At 45.9% G+C, this 14,261-nt stretch overlaps 1 long non-coding RNA gene across 1 annotated transcript; it reads left to right on the top strand.

Moving 5' to 3' along the window:
• The first annotated feature begins 4,681 nt into the window (after window positions 1-4,681).
• Window positions 4,682-5,032, top strand: LOC111606227. The gene is made up of 2 exons (XR_002751971.1): window positions 4,682-4,791; window positions 4,876-5,032. It is a non-coding gene; the product is annotated as an uncharacterized LOC111606227 (long non-coding RNA).
• The last annotated feature ends 9,229 nt before the right edge of the window (window positions 5,033-14,261 follow it).

The following is a 14,261-nucleotide window of genomic DNA, read 5'->3' as shown; positions in this document are numbered from 1 at the left end:
CATGCATTTTATACAGTAATAACAGCTGTGAAGAAAGTGCCGAAGTGCCAGCCATCTTGGATTTTGGTCCCATCATCACCCTGCCGGTCACAAATCTTGTGGACACCACCGCTTCTCTCCTGAACAACTGGATTTATTTGGCTTCAGGAAAGGATTGTTCTCTGTCCTCATCCAGCTCAGCGACAAACGTCTTCCTCCATGACACTGACGTGATAACCTTGCATCTGCCATGGTTCGGCGGTTGGGCGGACTCACCACACACCGTGATTCCTAGTACAACCATTAGCATCCCCATAAAAACTGGAACTCAGTTGTACCGTCTATCGTCAGTCATTTGTCTGGACAAGCTGAGTTCTCAGGCTGACGGCTTTTACACCTATCTGGTGTATGAAGACCTGCTGTTTAAGGCTGTTAATGACAAGGTCACAACCCCAGAAACAAACAGTGTGTTCGACATTTGGCAGAACGGGTTCATGTACATCTATGAGAAGTTTTCAGAAGGTCAGGACGGACTCAGAGATGAGCTCACAGGTAGCTCTCAGGAGAGGAGCTGCGGCCCTGAAAACGCAGCCGATATGTCGGCGATGAATGGATATTGTGGCGGGCCGACACCTTCGAGTCAACCAGACAATCTGATGGAAAAAAACTCCACAGCGAGCAGTGAGAGCACCGGCGCTGAGGCTGAAGACACAGACAGGGAAAGCACAGCCAGTACGCCGAGTCCCCATGCACTTAATCAGGAACATCCAACAAACGGTGATCTTGATCCAGTCATTCACGTTTGCCAGTATTTCAAACACAGATGGGCAAATGTCACGATGCACAGCATTTTGAACCTGAAAGTTATAAAGAAGTACATGGCTCAGTATCTGGCTCAGCAGGCCTGTGAAGCATCATCAGGATATCCATCTGGTGCCTCCAGGTACGACCCAGAGCTAGAAGATTTCCCAAGGAGCCGAAAGGCATGCAGTGTTCAGCAGTTTGACTTCACAAAGTGCATGAAGTTTGTGAGCAAAACGACAGCATTAAATACCTCTAAGCCAGGTCAGAAGGTTGAGATCTCTTCTTTATTGAATGTTGTTTTGGTCTGGTTAAAAATGAATGCTGTCAAAGTAACCTGCACACTGCAGCAGCTTATGACTTGTGCAGACTGTGAGATAGATGAACTGGTCTCTACAAAGATAGGTGTCCTGATTAATTTGAAAAACACAAGACCAGATGACACCACAGCATCTCTCTTTGAACGCCATCTTCAGCAAGCGAGTTCTCTGAAGAAATGCTGCAGCTCTTGTAGAATAGAGAACATCTGCATCCTCGACACAACAGATGTGATCTGCATGTACCTGCATCGACAGCTCAGTGATGAAGACGGCGGACTGCTTCTGACTCCCAGTGCAACCATTGAAGCTCCGTTAGAAACGGGAACCCAATTGTTCTGTCTATCCTCGGTCATCTGCTGTGAAATCCAAAATTCCCAGATGTACAATTTTTATACATACGTGATATGTGGACAAACGGTATATAAAATTGAAGATGGAATGGTAACCAATGCAGATGAGGGCTGTGTAGAAGACATGAAGAGAAGAGGATTCATCTACTTCTACGATAAGTACGCAGAAGGAGAGGAGAGATTTAGCTTTCAGGAAAACAATTTCAAGTCTGGAACTGAACAAACTGTGCCAACGGTGGTGAACTGTAGATGCAAAAGTGTGGATAAAAGAGAAATTTACCGCCAAAAAAGAAACTATGCAATCAACATTGGTGCAAATCTGTGCATAATTTATTTCTTATTTCGGATGTTTTGTTATTTTTTGTTGCCTTTATTTACTTCTACTACATTCTTTGACTTTCCTTTCTGTATTAATGATTGGATAGCCTTTGGTTTAGCCATCATTCGCATTATTTCGCTGGTCAAAATCACCAAAAAAAAAAAAAAAAGGTGAAAAGGTGAGCCCAAATGAAATCAGCAGCTGTTCTTGAACCCTTTGGAATACATGCAAAAGCTTGGACTCTTTATGAAGATGTCAAGCTAGCTTTTATTTCTGCAGTCAAATAATTACTTCTACTATATTCTTAGCCTTTTCTCTCAATACGTTTGTTTCGTTTGTGACACAGGTGACATTAAATACACAGCAGTTAATCAGGGAATGAGACACACCTGGGAACAATCAAGGGGCAGAGAGAACAACACGGAGACTCAGAAGACACAGAAACTCAAAATAAACACAGAAAAACACAGATCACAACAGTAACGTTGTTACCCCCCCAACCCCCAAGGGCGGCTCCAAGACGTCCAAAACAAGTCCAAAGCAACAAAACACAACAAGAGTGGGCGGAGACACAGGAGGCAGACCGTTGTGTGAGTCCGGCGGGCATCTGAGGCGCTTGAGGTGAACCCCACGAGGAAGGTCCGGCGGGCGACGGACGATGGAGGAGGGTGGAGGAGGGGCCGGGCCACAGGAGGCAACGGTTGAGCACTGGGGGGGACGGAGGGACTCGGAGGGAGCACTGAGAACATTAGGGGGCGGAGAAGAAGAAGAAAAATTACTTTATTCATCCCAGCAGGGAAATTATTTCGCAGTTACAGCAAGAATTTTTTATAAACAGATTAACACAGAGACACGACGGGAGCTGCATCTGCAGGCAGCCAGCTGAGCCAGCGTCATTTTTGAAGGAGGACATGCGGCAAAGGTCGTTGGGACCGGGAGTCGAACCCGCGATGTCCGCGGGTCTAAGGCCTCCAAATGTGGGGCGTGTTAACCCCCTGCACCACCACAGCCCCAATGAGTCGAGACCCACTTATAGGGGCAGGAAACTGTTGAGACGTTTACTCAACTCTGATTGTTCTGTGTTGGCTGATTTCCTGTTCGTGTGCTCACACGTTTTGGGTCCGTCGAGTATTAATCACAACAAATGGTAGCAGAGGATGGTTTCGTGTTGAGATACCAGCAGAGATTGGACGGGTCGTTTAAGGCAACAGCCTGCCGGGACAGTGCATGGGTGTTGGGCCCAAATAAACAGGTGAGGAAGCTTTTTCCTTAGATATACACCCTTGTACTGTTTCTTTGGGCTGTCTAAATTCCATATATCAGCCGGTGTTCATATGGAGTTGTCTGATTTGTCAGTCGTGTCGTACTGCTTATTATTCATAGGAGCAATATAAAAATTTTTTTTTTTTAAAATAAGTAGTTTGGGTCGATTGGCATGCAGTGAGAACTGGCCGTCTCCCCCTTGCGTCGGACGCGGCCAAGGTTAAGGCTGGGTTTTGTCGGTTTTGGCCCCGAGGAGTGCTGCCCTCGAAAAAGAACGCGCTGGCCAATCTGAGTCAGCTCGAGAAACGCTAAAAGCGGTGAGAGCTGGCCACCATAGGACAACGTAGATATTGGGTTAAGGTTGATCACGATCTGCTCCTCAGATGAGGTATAAGTACAAAGTAGAAGTACAAAGGATAAGTACAAAGGATAAGTACAAAGTAGAAGTAAAAAGTGTTGCCATCGAGGACAAAAATAGGAGCTCTGTGGAGCGTGGATCCATTTCTGTGTTTTGTGTAAAGTTGTCTCTTTTATGTCAGCTGTGTCTCTGTCAGCTGTGTGTGTCCGACTCTGCCGCCGAGCAGACGTTTTGTCCATGCGTCGCTTTTCTGTTTGTTGTAAATGTGCTTTGAAACCATGGTTGGGGTCTGGGAACTGTAATTTGGGGAAAAGTTTTTAACTTTATCTGCTGTGTTGGTTTTCTCGCCGCCGTGCGAGCAGAAAGGGGAAAAAAAAGAAAAAAGAGAGACAGAGGCTCGCCGCCGTGCGAGGCAGTAAAAAAAGGCAGAGGAGAGGAGGAGGTCGACAGGGAGAAATACGATTTAAAGTGGGGCGCAGGGCCCTGGACGACGCTCTGGGAGCAAATATACGGATTAATGACTTATCTGGGGGAACATGACGAATTCCAAAAGGACTGGGATGGACAAAAAATACAAAATAAATTAAAAAGTCTGGTGGCAATGGATGGAGGCGATTTGCTAAGCAGACAACCCCTGGGGAAACATTTGTTGCAGGTAGGCCTGTCACGATAGCAAATTTTGCTCAGCGATTAAGAGAGCAGCTGTTAAAATGCCCTATCAAAGCAGCAAACAGTTATTTGAAGCTGCTGGTGTCTCTGGAACCTCAAGATGGAGGATCTCACAAAGGTTCAAAAAGAAGCAAAATCATCCTCATGCACCATGTCATGCTGCAAGGAATATCACTGTCATTGGCTGCTATGGGCATAAAATGGGAGAAACTCATGGTGTGGTCACCATCCTCCTCTGACCTCAACCCTATTGAGAACCTTTGGAGTTTCCTCAAGCAGAAGATCTGAGGGTGGACTGCAGTTCATATTGAATCAGCAGCTCTGGGAAGGTATTCTGACATCCTGCAAAGAAATTCAAGCAGAAACTATCCACAAAATCACAAGTTCAATGGATGCAAGGATTGTGCAGGTGATATCAAAGAAGGGGTCCTACGTTAACATGTAACTCGGTCTGCTAAGATGTTTTTGATTGAAATAGCTTTTGATTTTAGCACATATGACCACGTAATGCTGCACATTCAAAGAATGACTGTTTGCAGTTCTTTATAATCCATAAAATGTTTAGAAAATCTGCTCTGCATAATCATTTGGAACAGTGCATTTTGAGTTTTTTATTTTTATTATCCTCAGCCACTGATGGATTGTGCCATTTGCTATAAAACGATGGATGAGCAAATAGAAACTACTCCGGAGCCGTACGTTCACTGCATCCAGAGACCGAGGCTCACAGAGGTAAAACTTTCATCTTTCTGGTTCTGATGATGCGTTTCAGCTGATGGAGGAAGTGCTTTATGTTGATGCGCTCGCCCGTTTCAGGAAATGACGACAACACGGATGAACCACTGGAAGAAGATGACCTACAAAACCGGCGGTGCCACTATTATGGCCCTGTCCACTGGCTAAAGATGCTCTTTACATGCAAAGCATCACACCAGACAGACTTCACACATGCATAAATAACTCTGTCAAAATGTGTGATTTTCTTTTTCGTTTTACTGTTACATTTGACATAAAAATCTCTGATTTATATTCATTTTAAGTTCCTAAAGTGACTTTATTCCAAATATAGTCTTGTAACGCAGAACATGTCACTTTCTCTGGATGTATCAGTAGAAATAAGAAATGTTTAATCCTGGATGTCAAAGAGGTTCATTAATTCATTTTTAATGCTCTTTACCAGCATCAATTCATATTAAATGTGGGCTTTTGGTGATGGAATGGTTTTATAACATCAGAGCATTTCTAAATTTAATCTGCAAGAAAAGTTTCCATATGAATGTATATTCAAACATCCCACTAATATAAGGGTCTTGTAGTAAAAATGTAATTTGCAAAATAAATGTTTGACTTTTCAAACTCATAGATTTCCAAGTTTTTTCTATAAAACCTCTGATATCAAACTTTCTGGGGTTTTCTATCTACAATTGTCCTAATACTCCGTTGCCATGCATGTTCAATAAATGTTTCCAAAACAAAACTCTTCATTTTGTTGCATCTTCAGAAACAGGTTATTTCTGAAATCATAATATAAAAGACAGTGAAATATGAAATAAAACGAAGTACAAGTGCGCACACATCGCTTAAATGAAGAAATAGTGGCACCAAGTGGTAGCGAGAGGAACTGCACGAGTTTTATACAAAAATGCAGCAAAAAGTTCCAGGATGTTGTCTTCTTTTGCTCCACTGCAGTTATGTTTGTCAAAAGAAAAGGAAATACTTTATAGTATATGAGGAATATACAAAGAGGCAAAACATGATTAATAAAAATATGAATGATGATCCTCAAACAAATACCAGTCACTGTCCAAAATGAAGTTAATGATCAAAATGGACGACTGAATCCTGCGTCTGTCTGCAGCTACAGGACTGTGGTGCTATTTAAATTAAATACTGCTGATCATGACTAATGTAAATGAGTCTGTATCTGTCATGACCTCATAAAAATGAGCAGTTCATTGAAACTGTTTGAATATTTATAAGTCTTGGTTTGAATAGATTCCTCAGCGGTTACCTTATCTCTGCATATTATACAATTTTTAAATAGCCTTACTCTGTTGCAAATGTCTCTGTGCATGCTACTTTAAATAACTGTACAGTAAAATTACGTCACAAATCCACTTGGTCCATGATCTCTTTGTGAGGTGAAGCGCCGCTTTCCCAACAACAGAGATATTGAAAGTTCAGAGGTCATGAAGCAGATATTCAAAATACAACAAATTATCTCCTAAAGATATTTTCATGCACTGTATGGAAAGAGACACAAGTTTATTTGACAGTCTGACATTAAATCAGGCAAAACTTTTACTGTTTAAGGTCAGTTACCAATGTCACTAAAGTTATTTATCTTAAGCTTAGCTTTCTTCAAATTGAAACGTTTATGTACATGTTCTTAATAATTAGTATGGTTGCATTTTAACCTGCCAGATTTGGGTGAATAATTTTGAGTATTCTCCTTCAAGCTTCTCCGTAGTTCAGTAAACTTTCAACTAACTCAATTTAAATGCTGTATCCTGTTTTGATTTTTAATCTGCATTTTAAGGTCTCTGATTTTATTATATTAACTGTTAGTGATTGTTTTTGACATTTCTGCAGAGGTGGGCAAGGTAGCCAAAAATTATATTTAAGAGTAGCACTAATTCAATATATTTTTTACTCAAGTAGCTGTCCAAGAAAATACTCAAGAGTAAAACTAATCAAATAATTTAATATTTAAAATTGACATAATCAGACCAATTTTTTGTACTTTAAGGACCAAAATAAAAATAATTCATGTAGCATAATTACAAAAGAACAAACTCTGGAGATATACACTGCTCAAAAAAATAAAGGGAACACTTTAAGTGTTAAACACCTGTTTAAGTGTTCCCTTTATTTTTTGAGCAGTGTATTTATATATATATATATATACACTGCTCAAAAAAATAAAGGGAACACTCAAATAACACATCCTAGATCTGAATGAAAGAAATATTCTCATTGAATACTTTGTTCTGTACAAAGTTGAATGTGCTGACAACAAAATCACACAAAAATCATCAATGGAAATCAAATTTATTAACCAATGGAGGCCTGGATTTGGAGCCACACACAAAATTAAAGTGAAATAACACTACACGCTGATCCAACTTTAATGTAATGTCCTTAAAACAAGTCAAAATGAGGCTCAGTATTGTGTGTGGCCTCCACGTGCCTGTATGACCTCCCTACAACGCCTGGGCATGCTCCTGATGAGGTGGCGGATGGTCTCCTGAGGGATCTCCTCCCAGACCTGGACTAAAGCATCCGCCAACTCCTGGACAGTCTGTGGTGCAACGTGACGTTGGTGGATGGAGCGAGACATGATGTCCCAGATGTGCTCGATCGGATTCAGGTCTGGGGAATGGGCTGGCCAGTCCATAGCTTCAATGCCTTCATCTTGCAGGAACTGCTGACACACTCCAGCCACATGAGGTCTAGCATTGTCCTGCATTAGGAGGAACCCAGGGCCAACCGCACCAGCATATGGTCTCACAAGGGGTCTGAGGATCTCACCTCGGTACCTAATGGCAGTCAGGCTACCTCTGGCGAGCACATGGAGGGCTGTGCGGCCCTCCAAAGAAATGCCACCCCACACCATTACTGACCCACCGCCAAACCGGTCATGCTGAAGGATGTTGCAGGCAGCAGACCGCTCTCCACGGCGTCTCCAGACTCTGTCACATGTGCTCAGTGTGAACCTGCTTTCATCTGTGAAGAGCACAAGGCGCCAGTGGCGAATTTGCCAATCCTGGTGTTCTCTGGCAAATGCCAAGCATCCTGCACGGTGTTGGGCTGTGAGCACAACCCCCATCTGTGGACGTCGGGCCCTCATACCATCCTCATGGAGTCGGTTTCTAACCGTTTGAGCAGACACATGCACATTTGTGGCCTGCTGGAGGTCATTTTGTAGGCTCTGGCAGTGCTCCTCCTGTTCCTTCTTGCACAAAGGCGGAGGTAGCGGTCCTGCTGCTGGGTTGTTGCCGTCCTACGGCCTCCTCCACGTCTCCTGGTGTACTGGCCTGTCTCCTGGTAGCGCCTCCAGCCTCTGGACACTACGCTGACAGACACAGCAAACCTTCTTGCCACAGCTCGCGTTGATGTGGCATCCTGGATGAGCTGCACTACCTGAGCCACTTGTGTGGGTTGTGGAGTCCGTCTCATGCTACCACGAGTGTGAAAGCACCACCAACATTCAAAACTGACCAAAACATCAGCCAGACAGCATAGGTACTTAGAAGTGGTCTGTGGTCCCAACTGCAGAACCACTCCTTTATTGAGTGTGTCTTGCTAATTGCCAATAATTTCCACTTGTTGTCTATTCCATTTGCACAACAGCAGGTGAAATTGATTGTCAATCAGTGTTGCTTCCTAAGTGGACAGTTTGATTTCACAGAAGTTTGATTTACTTGGAGTTATATTGTGTTGTTTAAGTGTTCCCTTTATTTTTTTGAGCAGTGTATATATATATTAAGGAGCAAAATTAAAATAATTCATCTAAATAAAAATTAAGAACTAAAATAAATGGGAAAAATCAAAGTATTTCTATTTAAAACTTATGAAACGTTAAAATAACAAAACCTGCAGGTCTACGTCTTGTGGATTTTTGGCTTCATTCAGTGAAGTTACTCATAGTAAGTAGAATATCCAGAAACAGAACTCAAGTAAAAGTGGCAATACTTTACAATAAAATTACTCAACTAAAGGTAAAAAGCACAGCCTAATAAAAATACTCCTAAAAGTACATTTCTCAAAAAAAAAAAAACCTCAAGTACCTAAGAGTAACAAGTTTGTTCAACCTCTAGATTTCTGTAAATATAAATTGTATTTTAAATATAATTAATTATTATTATTATTATTGAGCTACAGTGACAATAGAGAGATAATGGAACCAAAGTTTTAAATGTTTTTCAACAACGCATCTTGACATACACTGGACATAATTACTCACCTGAAATAAGGTTTAGCTGATTTTAAAAACAATAGTTACAGAGAAAAATGGACTAAAGTCCAAATCCAACTTCCTGTGGCATTCAGCCACACTAGTAAGAGTTTAGTCAACCATTCTTCTACAGTCCATTCAGGAATAAACTCACACTGGGTTGCTTATGTATGAAAACAATTTGAGAGTAATTTGAACTTTTGAACTCCTAAAAGTTGGCACAGTGTTACAGGTCCTGAGTGTCAGAACTGCTGTAACAGTGATGATGCAATCTAAAGGACAAACAGACAGGAGTCAGCAGTGGAACGTAGCGCTGCCTTTAGCATCCAGATTGCTTTATTATTATTATTATTATTATTATTATTATTATTATTATTATTATTATTATTATTTGTTAACACACAACCTTTGTCTTATAACACAGTAAATCATTTTACATTGCCACTGGTCTACCTTCATGACAGGCAAAAGTCAACCCCACACTGCTGAAGACAACGCGGCACATACACCAAACAGGACAAACCAACTGCCGCAAAGCTTCACTGTAATTGGGGCCTGCCCATAGCAATGCATAAGGAGAGCAGTACTGACTTGCGAAGCAGGCTACTGTTCATTGTTTAATTTGCAAAGAAATTAGGATAGCTTCCTACAAAGGAGATGACCCTGTTAGGCTACTGTTCATTGTTTAATTTGCAAAGAAACGTGGTTGTCTCTGTCTCTACCTGTGGGGGGAGAGAGGGATTTTTAAAGGGATATAGGTGTGTTGTCCCTCTCTTTCTGTTTAATATTTTATTCTGACCCACGAAGGGTCTTTGAGCAACGGATCCCACGTCCACGACCGCCCACATATGCAGAGGTGGCCCGGGGCCGTTGGATTGTGGATCCTGCTCCTCCGAGATGGAGATCGCCCTACCGTGGGCCACGAGAGGACCGTGGTCCGCGCTGGATTCCGCGGACCCCGACTACGAGGTGGCCGCAGACGGCCCAAAGGCGTCCGGGACCGGAACATCAGCCCGGTAGGCAACCAAACCGGCTTCAGACTCTACCGGAGCCGGACTTTGGCTCTCGTTCGCGGAGGCGTACGAGAAACAGGCCGCCGCGCTATGACTTTGAAGCGCAGCTGCGCAATTCCGCTCCGCGATACGCGCAGGCACCGCGCTGGGAACCGGTGCGGCGCAATCCGCCACGCTGGGCGCAGGCAGAACGTGAGTTACCACGTTGGCAACCTCCACCACGTCCGGCTCCGAGGTACGTCCCTGCACCGCGCTTCTTGCCGCGCCAGGATCCGTCGCCACGCAGAGTACAGGTGCAGCGCACTGGTCCACGCAGAGCGGCACAGCGCGGAGGACGCATGCCCTACACGGAACCGGCATCGCGCGCGAACCAGCATGGGGACCCTGCACCACAACATCTGCTGGCACCGCATAGAGCGCAGGGACCGCGCCAGAACGCTGCGGAGGGACTGGTGCTTCCAAATGCGGGGGGAGAGGGCCGATCACGGCCCGCCCCTCCAAGAGTGGACGAACACCGGCAAGATGATCCGGTCTTCACCGGGAAGGTGAGGATCCTGCACCGGATCATCAAAGCCATGCATCACCTGGTCAACTTGGAGGCTGATGACACTGAACAATACCCACCCTCGCTCCATCGGCTGATGGAGCATTTGGCAGGGGTTATTGTGCCGGCCTTCCCGACCCAAGATACGGCCCTCAAGATCAGAGGAAACGCTAAGGAGTGGACCTGGACCACTCTTCTGATCCTGAGGGACCACTACAAGTCCTGCAGAGACAGGGACCTGGCGCTCCTGATTGAATCTGGGCTGGAGGACTGGGAGGCCCCCTTTGAAATAGCCATCAAATGGGCCTGGCGGAACCTGGGACGCCGTCTGCAGGATGCGACGGTGCTCCGGGCCCGCACGTGGCTTCAGGAGCAACTGCAGGCGCACGGACCGGAGTTGGAACCGGTGGCCGGACCTTCCCTGGTCATACCCCCTGCGGCCTCGATGACAGGCGCCGCCGTGGATCCGGCCCGTATGTACGACCGTGGGCACATTACAGCAACATCGGTTGCTGTAATGACAGACCCGCTCCCGACCGATTGGTCTCCAATAACCGGAAGGTCGGAGGAGGAGCCGCACGGGGTCGCGGCCGATCCTCAGACACGGCTGGACGAGCTGACCCCGCGACCTCCGAGGAAAAGGACGGAAAAACGCCGCCATTTGTTGACGGAGGGGGACTCTGTCAGAGAACTGGCACACAGCCAGGACTTATTCGAGCCCCTCCAGTCCGATTTTGAGGGACTTACCTCAGAGGGCGAGGGAGATATCTGCCCATCAGTGACGCCTCGTCCAAAGGAGGATCAGCTGGTGGTTCTGGCGGTCCCAACCCAGACGACACCGCCTCCACCATGTACGTCGTCCCCCCTGATGGACCTCTCAGGGGAGGACTTGGACCGTTTACTTCAGGGGACGGATTTCCCCTGCGCGCAGCCACAGCGGGAGCTCTCCTCCTCCCCCCAGATCGTTGCTGCTGCTGCTGCGGCTGTTGCTGGTGGTGCTGCTGCTGGTGGTGCTGCTGCGGCTGCTGCTGCTGCTTCTGCTGCTGCTCCTGCACCTGCTACTGCTGCTGCTTCGGCTCCTGCCACACCTGCGAGACCGGAGGGACTTCGGCGACCCACGAGACACGTCTCCACGCCGGATAAGTTCAACGTCTGGAGCCTCACCATCACCAGGAAGTGGGTCATCCTGGGGGACTCCAACGTCGCTCGGATCCCGACGTTCGAGGCAGAGAACCTGCAAATAGATGCTTTCCCAGGCGCAAAATGGAAGCATGCAGTGGCGCTCCTGAAGGAGGCGACGGTCCGGAGCCCGGTCGAAAAGATCATCCTCTCCTTTGGCCTGAATAACAGGTGTCAAAGGGCAAAGGCCACTCCGATCATCGAACTCCAAGCCGCCCTGCGTGTTGCCTCAGAGAGGTTCCCGGAGGCACGCATCCTGGTGCCTGAGGTAAACTTTGGGCCACTCCTCAGTCACCGGGAGCAGGCCATGTTAAAACATTTAAACAGTTTTATTAGATCCCGTCCAGGTCACCTACCTGCTCTGCCGGAGGGCTTCGCGACGGAGAAGGACGGGATCCACTGGACACCCACGACGGCGGCGGCCATGCTGGCTCACTGGCACAGTGTGCAAAAAAACTAGGCACCCCCGTGAGCCGGAATGCGCCGAGTGGGGGAGAGACCGTCCTGAACCTGTCCTGCGGGTTCGAGTGCTCGGAGGCCCAGCTGAGACTGCTCAACAGAGGTCTGACCTTCGTGCCCTCCACGACAAACAGGTGGGGGAAACTCGAAAGCAGGTATGACCTCCAGCAGTATCATCGCAGGGTCAAGCTGGCCCTGTTTTTCAATGCTGACCCTAGCAGAGAGCCTCAGCCTTTTACTAACAGATCTCTCTGGTCTCCCCCCATGCGGGAATTGCCTCCTGAAACCGAAATTCTAATCAGAACCGATCTGGAATTTTTCCAGCAAAATTTCAAACCTGATCGATTGGAGCCTAATTTGACGGAGGCTGAGTTTTTAGCACTAGCGGAATTAATTGATAATGAGCAGATTGTCATTAAGCCCGCTGACAAAGGGAGTGCAATTGTCATTCTGGACAGACGGCAATATTTGTGGGAATGTTACAGACAACTATCTGACCCGAATTATTACCAGAAGTTGCAGAAGCCCATCTACCCGGAGACCATCCCCATTGTGGCTAAAATTCTTAATCGGTTACACAAAAACAAGTTCATTTCGGCAAAACAAAAGACTTACCTGTCATCTCCATTGGAACCTAGGCCCCGATTATTTTATATCTTGCGGAAAATACACAAGGAACCAGTTAAATGGTCGGTGCCATACAAAATCCCCCCGGGTAGGCCCATCGTCTCGGATTGCAGCAGCGAGACGTATGGGACGGCTGAATTTATTGATTTTTATTTAAATCCCCTGTCAAAATTGCACAAAAGTTACATCAAGGACACCTATCATTTTATTGAGATTGTGAAAAACATCCAAATTCCTGTACATTCCTTGCTTTTCACTATTGACATAGACAGCTTATACACAAATATTGTCACTGCAGAGGGTATAAACGCTGTCCAAAATGTCTTTCGTAAGAATCCTGATGGAGGGAGACCAGACCGGGAAATCATTCAACTTTTAGAGATCAACTTGCTCAGGAATGATTTCCAATTCAACGGGGAGTGGTTCTTGCAGGTGAAGGGAACTGCCATGGGAAAGAGGTTCGCGCCGGCCTACGCGAACATCTTCATGGCCGAATGGGAGGAGTCCGCCCTAAATGCCTGTGATAAGAAACCGCTGCATTATTACAGGTATTTGGATGACATCTGGGGTGTTTGGACTCATTCAGAGGAGGAGTTTAACCGCTTTCTACACACCCTAAACACTCACAACGCCTCCATCAAATTAAAGTCGTCCACCAGCCTTACTGCGGTAGACTTCTTAGACACCACCACTTTCAAAGGGCAAAATTTCACCAACACCGGCCAATTAGACATCAAAGTCTACTTCAAACCCACTGATACGCATGCATTGTTGTTTAAATCCAGTTTCCATCCAAAGCACACGTTTGCGGGATTAGTTAAGTCACAATTAATTCGATTTCACAGGATTTGCACACAAAAATCTGATTTTTATGAGGCGGTTAGGGTGCTGTTTTCGGCTTTGTCCAGCAGAGGGTACCAGAGGTCCTTCTTACGGAGGTGTTTAAAGGCCTTTTCTGAATCCAAGCAGCCGGATGAAACCGTGACACTTCCTTTCATCAGCACCTACTCACCTGCTAATGTCAATCTGGCCTGTGGTTTGAGACAAAATTTTGTAGGGTTCCAAACTGTTAGTGGAAGGCTGACCGACAGGAGAGTCATACCTGCTTTCCGACGAAACAGAAACCTGAAGGACCATCTCGTTCATGCCAAACTCAGATCACAGACTGAGCCGAGCACAATTGGACAGGGATGGTGTTTCAGACACCAGAAATGGTTGCTGAACCACCATACCCACAAAGTTTATTTTGTCCCGCTTAGCGGGGGCCCACAAACACAAAATTGTGTTTATTTAATAAGATGCCGGGTTTGCAGAACCAGATTTGTGGGTCATACGGCAAATACTATGCTGGCCCGACTGGTTTTGCATGAGCGAGATGTAGCCCGACGGTTGAGGAGGAAACCATTTTCCCTGCTTAATGCAC

The sequence above is a fragment of the Xiphophorus maculatus genome, chromosome 21 (genome assembly GCF_002775205.1).
Source record: "Xiphophorus maculatus strain JP 163 A chromosome 21, X_maculatus-5.0-male, whole genome shotgun sequence".
In the NCBI taxonomy this organism is placed as follows: Eukaryota; Metazoa; Chordata; class Actinopteri; order Cyprinodontiformes; family Poeciliidae; genus Xiphophorus; species Xiphophorus maculatus.
The sequence above is the reverse complement of the archived record's forward strand: the minus strand, read 5'-3'. Positions and strand labels throughout refer to the sequence as shown.